We start from the raw sequence: 7212 nt of genomic DNA, 5'->3' as shown, positions 1-7212 counted from the left end.
CCGCTCAAATCGATTTCATGACAAATCAGTGGTTCATGACCCACATTTAGAGATGCTGTGACCTAAACAATGTCTTAATCAGACATGGTTTAAGAAAGAAGTCATTACAGAGGCAATGTAAAGTTGCCAATTATCTTTGGTCATAAATGTTAAAATAGTAAGCTTTGAGTTTCATAGCATCAAAAAAAGAATTGCGGACATGTGAAAAATCAAATGGCACAGGCTTGGATTGTCTCCAGACCACAGCTGATCTGCGATGCTCCTGGTGATGTGTGAGGCTGAGTTTTATTCTCTGCCTGCATTTCCGAACTAACTGGATAGAGCTAAAGATGTAAAAGAGAGAGGTTGCTACAATGACCGGGCAGCAGGCCCAGAGCTGGCCTCTCTCTAACCCAGGCATACTGTCTCTAGACTAAGGCTGTAGGAATTTTCCAAGGTGTGTACATCAGACACTCATCCTGTACACTGGTGTGTTATTAAGGTCTGATGCTTTATATGTTCCTAGAATCGTGATTCTAGGCATCTGACTCTCTAACACCTCCCCCAAAGCTTGTGCTAATTCACTTGATATTGCCAATCGCCTTGGGTTTTCTCTATTCTATATTGCACTTCCTCTTCTGTTTTAGTCTTTTATTTCTCTGACAGGGACATGAAAAATCTTCTCCCATTGACTCCTGGAATGGCTCTTTCCATTGGCCTTCTAGCTCATAGAAACTCAGTTTTCTTTCACTCACTTTAGGATTCACATTTCATCCATTTAACGATCTATCCAACTGTCCATCCATTCATTCATCCATCCACTCATCCATCCAGAGGTGCCTGGAGTGAAACACGTCTTGTCTTCCCTTATCTGTTAGTATTTAAGTCAAGATCTGCTTGGCAAAAAGGGGGCAGCCATGTGTAGATCTGGCAGAACAACATCTCAAGAAAAGCCAATGGCAAGTGTGAAACCCTAAGACAGAAAAAGTCTGGCACATCTGAAAGATGGAAGAGGGCCAAATTGGCTGGAGCAAGGAGGCCATGAGGAGAACCGTACATGATGAGGTTGGAGAAGTGGATGTAATCAAAATATTAAACAACCAGTGTGGCATAGATGTTGACCAATCAGAACAGATATGGCAGGGTAGAGGCCAAATTATGCAGGGCCTCGCGGGTCATAGTAAGGAGTTTAGAATTCACTGTGTTGCATCGGGAAATTGTTGGAAAGCTTTTAAAAAAGGGAGCCCCATAATCAGATTTAAGATTAAAAAAGACTACTCTGTAAAAGAACATTGAGTTACCACTACACACCTATGAGACTGGCCCAAACCCACAACACTGGCACTAGCAAATACTGGCAAGGATGCGGAGCAACAAGAACTCTCACCGTTGCTGTGAATGAAAATGATACGGAAGACAGTTTGGCAGTTTCTTTAAAGACTAAATATACTCTTACCATATGATCCAGCGGTCACGCTACTCTAATATAAACTATGGAGTTTGGGTGATAATTATGTGTCAATTCATCAGTTGTAACAAAAGGACCACTCTGGTCCCGGATGTTGACAGTGGGGAAGTCTGCATGTGCATGGGGGCAGAAGGGATATGGGAACTCTCTATACTTTCTGCTCAATTTTGCCGTGAACTTAAAACTTCTCTGACAAATCAATTCTATTAAAAAGTAAAAAGACCACTTCAGCTGCTGTGTGAAGAGTAGATTGTGTGGGGTCGAGGAAGGAGGCAAGGAAGCCAGTTAGAAGGACCCTACAGTAGACCAGGTAGAAGATATCAGTGGCTTAGATGAATATTTCGAAGATTAATAGGTGAAGAAATAATTAAATTTGGGATATGTTTGGAGGTAATGGCGCCAGAACTTGCTGATGAATGTGGAATAGGAGAGGAAAAGAGTAATAAAGGGTGACTTTAAGGTCACTGGTTTCAACAATTGTGTGAATGATTCTGTCATTGACTAAGATGAGGACTTGGAGAACAGCAGATTTTATGAATGAGAGAGAGAGAGAGAGAGAGAGAGAGAGAGAGAGATATCTCAGATCTCTTGGTGCCATGTTAGATTTGAAATACCTACAATTATGTGGAGGTTTGGAATCATCAAAATAATGATGCTCTTTAGAACCATGAGAGTGTGAGAGATCACCCAGCAGTTGAGAAGAGATGAAAGCTGCAGACAGAGCTCTAGGTTGCGCATGCAGTTGGTGAAAACAGGGTGGATAGAAGATCAAATAAGAGTAACATCACACGAATTTAGAAAAGAACGCATTTCAATTTCCTGCTACTTAGAGATTGAGTGTGATGAAGACTGAAAACTTATTGGTGGTCCTAGCCAAACACGTATCTTTGGTAACCTCGATAAGAGCCATTTTTGTTGAGTGATAGTAATGTAAGCCCAACTGGGGTGAGTTGAAGAGAAAATGGGAGATAAGAGATTAATTACAGGATCAAGGTCCTGAGAAGCTGAGAGGAGATGGATTCAGAGCAAAGAGAATGGCTTGCTCTGCTTGGAGAAGAAATAACACAATTCATATCCGCATGGTGAGAGAGTGAGAGAGGCCATGTGCTGAGAGTGAGTGAGTTTTAGATGTTTGAGAGGAGTAGAGAAGATATGAAATAGTTCTGTTGGAGACTCAAAAGTGAATTGACGAGGCAAGAAAGTAGAATGATTGACAGTGTGGTCATTTGTGCTTAGAAATTCAAAGCAAGTCCAATCGTCATGGTTATGATGTAATTTTCCCAATAGTGTTGGATGGTTGGGTATAGACGCACAGGAAATGGATAGCTAGGTTTATCAAGGTTCAGGTCTTTCCAGGCTAGTGTGCTATATAGAAAAAGGGTGTAGATGAGTTAAACATGCACAAGAGAGTGGAAATAGTGCTGATCAAATAACCTGAGCTGAATAAGAAGGAGGATGAGAGTGTGTGTGTTTGGGGGAGAGAGGGTGATGGTGTAAGAAAGAAGAAGGGACAATGGACCGAGCATCTCAGTGAGGTCAGAGCTGCTGGAGTAGGGGCTCTCAGTTAAAGGAAGAGGCAGCCAAAGAGTGGAACTGCTTGACATTTCGGAGGTGACACAGTCGTTGGTTTAAATAACTGTTTGCAAAGATATGAAATACAACCATGAAAGTTGGTAGCTGAGGTGAGATAGAGGAAAAGATCACTGAATCTCTTGAGACCAAGGAATGGAGAGAGCAGAGTGTTCAGGATGGATCATCCGGGTGGATGTTACCATTGCCAAGAATGACACGAACGTTGGTGGAGAGGAAGACAGTGAGCAAAGTGCTAAAGTCATCAATGAACGAAGTGGAATGACCAATGACAGGGAGGCCTATGAGTGACAGCAACAAGACAGAGTGGTGGGTGGTGAAGTCTAATGACTTGTACTTCAAAGGAGCAAGAGCTTTGAAAGAAGAAGAAGAAGAAATGACTTGGAAGAAGCAATGAACGGCAGAGGACACCTACTTCTCTTCCAGACCCTTTAGGAGAAAAACAGAAGAGGGTTCTAGGGAAAGTGATATTTTGGGGCATAGTAAGGACATGATAAGAGAGAGAATGTCTCCAAAGGAGGTGATGATTGAGTAGATTCTGGAACGAGGGGGCATGGTAGTTAACTAGGCATACAAGACGGGGAAGGGCGTTCTATGCAGAAGGAACTCCATGTGCGAATTGCTCAGAAACCAGACAAAGCATGACGTAATTAAGAAAGCATAAAGAGATTTTTAGGACATGGACTTTGGGTAGATATGGAGAGTGGGAGTGGCAGGGCTAAGGTATAGTTTGGGGTGCCATGTTAAAGAGCTGGGACTTGGGAGCCATCGGAGGGTTTCAACCCTCTGTTTAAAACATTATGTTTCAGAATGATCACTTGGGTGGAGATTGGTAGGAGGCTGTCGTAATCATCTCTAAAGACAACTCCGAGGGCTCATCTCCCTAGATGGGAATATTTTGACTCTCTGTTCCTGTCTCAGCTGATTTTGGGGTAATTTCCAAGGCTGAGTATTCCCACATGTATTTCGAGGATGGATTAACTCTGATTGCCTGCTAAGAAGTGGACTTTAACTCTTTGCATTCAGGAAAGGGAATGAATGTCCACTTTCAGAGACAGAAAAAAGAAAAGAAAGGATTTTCCTTCCCATTTCTCCCGGACGGGACTTATGGCCATCAGAAAGCAAACACAAAAGAACAGTGGGTTTGAGGTTGGAGAGAGAAGACGAGCAGGTGGGAGGAGGGTGGCATCTCCCTGGTCACAGATGTGAGCATGACTCAGTTGTGTCATTACAGGCTTTTTCCACATATTTCAATGTCGATCATGCAGAACCGTGGCCCATAGTTGGTCTCTCACTGGGCTGACACCTCCCTTCTGGCCACCATAGTCCTTTGCCAGTGGTACGTTTCTTGGGTTCTTCGCTCCCAGCAGTCATTTCTCGGAGGTCTTTTCCTCCACGTAACTCCATATCTGCTACTACGCTGTTTGAAGCAATCTGTCACGTCAGAGTTTTAAATGATCGAAGGAAGGTATTGGGTCCCTCCTTCCTCAAAAGCTAGTCGCAAACAGCTTTCTTGAACGTTTGATACTATTGAATCAGAAATTCAAAACTGAATGTCACCTCAGAAGTTCTTCTGGGTCTCTGTGTTCTGCCCATCGTTCTCTGGGCTCAGTTTCCAGAAGCCTCTCCCTCCTCCCACTCAGGCAAGGACTCTTAGAACTAGGGCTTGGGCCCCAGCAGTGAGGGTTGCTCCCTTGTCTTCGGCTGGCGGGAGTGGGGGCAATACGGAGAGGCTACAGGTGAGATACAGGAGTGAAACAGGACCCCTGAGGGCCTTGGAGGCTGGGCCACGGGGTTTAAATCTTAAAGACATGGGAGTCATATATGTATATGACTTTCCCTCATGTGAACGTACATATGAGGGAAGCGACATGATTGAAGTCTGGCACTTCCTCTGGGACAGGCCCTGGGGCAGAAGCACTGACCTTGGCGTGGGATCCTGGGCAGCCTGCCATGGCGCCTTCTTTTCTGGGCCTTGGGCAAGGACTCTGTCAGTTGGAAAAATGGACTATGTCTCCCTTGGGCTGAGGTCATTATTAGTGATAATGTGGCCCCAGGGACTGAAGCTACATGTGATCCAGGCACAAACTTCACTCCAGCCAAGGGCTCTAGTGTCTTCTTCAGGCCCTTTACCCAGAAGAGGAGCTGCTTATAAGCCACGAAACGATTTTGCCTCATTAGCTTTGCTTCAGTCTCCTTGGGCACAGGCATCAGGTGACAGCTACCAAGCTTCCCCAGCCATGCGGTCCAGGGCTGTAGAATCAAGGCTGGCTCTGAGCCTTGGCATGGAGGCCACTCTGCCAGTAGCCTTCCTGCTTCTGGAGATGGTCCAGCGCCAAGACCTGGCTAACCCTGGAGATGCTTTCTGGTGGCCAAGATGTCATGTTGATAGACACCTTCCCCATGCCCTCCTTCCCCTCCCCAATACCCGTTCCACATGAAGCCACGGGTCATCCACCACACCACACTAATGGATCCCACCTAATACCTACCCCATGGTCACAAACACACACGACATCACCCGTACAGCCCTCACATGCACACACGTTGCACAATTCTGTGTATCTCACAGAGTTCACGGAGCACACACAGACCTCACTCAGGGTCTCAGGTGTCCCCACGTCCCACGGAACCCATGTCCTTGCGCATGCCCTCCACACCACACACAGGCTCCCAGCGACCCATGATCTGATACCTCACATTTTCTCCAGTTCCAGTTGACATGCACCTCACCTATAGGTCCCCACACGGCCGCACACGCTGTTCCCTCAGGGCACCACACAGCAAGGTACCATGTCATCAAGCTGCTGACAGGTGGTCTCCACCAGCAGCCACCCGCCCCAGCCACACATGCTTAGCCTTCTGCCAGAGCTGGGCAGCTAAGGCTGCCTGCTGGCAGGCCTGGCCAAAATTGTCAGGAGGTTGATGATGTGTCTGAAAAGGAAAAAAAAAAAAAGACATGATTTGGAAAATATTTCCAGGATTTGAAAACAAATGTATGATATTTGATCTGTTCGTGATCCGTGTGTAGCACTCATGTTACTAAATACTACTTAATGGAGAAAACATTTGGCAAGAATTGTAAGTTTTATTTAGAGGTTTGGGGGAAAAAAGGCTACTCAGTGAAGAGTGAGCTGGTGTGGCCAAGAGAGATAAAAGGGGATGCACATGGAAGATTTTAGTGGCAATCAGAAACTGGGCTCTATGCATCTCCATCGCTGAGCATTATCACCATTAAGATGACAGAAGGGGACTTGACTTTGGGTGGTGAACACACAATGTAATAAACAGATGATGTATGATAGAATCGTACACTGGAAACTTATATAATTTTATTAACCTATGTCACCCCAATAAATTTAATAACTTGTTTTTTAAAAAGGAAGGACTAGTCTAGGGCCATGCTACCCTGAACAAGCCTGATCCCGTCTGATCTCGGAAGCTAAGCAGGGCTGGGCCTGGTTAGTACTTGGATGGGAGACCACCTAGGAAGACCAGGTGCTATAGGTGTAAAAAAAAAAAAAAATAAGGGATTATAAACTGACAAGGTCCTTGCAATCTATGAGATCAACCAAGGGTTGCCTCGCCTAAAAAAATATAAAAAAAAAACCAAACCAAAAAACAAAAGAAAAAAGAAGGACTAAACTTTTTCCAAGCCGGCTTTAGCAGACCTGCTCTGTCTTGGTACTTCCTCCATTCACCTGTAGGTGGCGTCTTCCAGCTGACCACGCTGTGGCAAGCCAACCAACACCGGCATCCTCATGAGAAAGAAAGACATCGGCTGAAGGAGCCGCGGAGTACCTGAGGCCTTCCTCTGCCTCTCCCAGCACTGCTGGTTTTTAAAGTCCAACCCTAGGCCACCTCCCAGGACGCCTTCCTAAACTTCTCTGTTTTTGATGCACCTTCTCAGATCTCCCTTCTCATCAATAGCCTGGATTCTGGAATGTGGCAATTCATCCAGCACTATTACATACCTGGAATTGAGCTGGAGCTAGAGGAGAGACCATTAACCAAGACAGACAGGCTTCTTGCTGCTGTAGGGGACAGAGATGTCCAATAGCAATAAAACATGTACAGCGGAATGCTGCAGAGAAGTGAAAAGTATTTGTATTTGTATACTATTTGTGTAGTAACTCTCAGGGAACAGGAACTGTTATAGGAGGGACCGATGTTAT

The 7212-nt window shown here is 45.2% G+C and overlaps 1 pseudogene; it reads left to right on the top strand.

Moving 5' to 3' along the window:
* Positions 1-6428: 6428 nt before the first annotated feature.
* On the top strand, positions 6429-6547 carry LOC112478659 (annotated as a pseudogene).
* Positions 6548-7212: the final 665 nt, after the last annotated feature.

This window comes from Pteropus alecto, unplaced genomic scaffold (assembly GCF_000325575.1).
Source record: "Pteropus alecto unplaced genomic scaffold, ASM32557v1 scaffold61, whole genome shotgun sequence".
NCBI classification, from domain to species: domain Eukaryota; kingdom Metazoa; phylum Chordata; class Mammalia; order Chiroptera; family Pteropodidae; genus Pteropus; species Pteropus alecto.
Note: the sequence above shows the minus strand (reverse complement) of the source record. Positions and strands in the feature narration are given on the sequence as shown.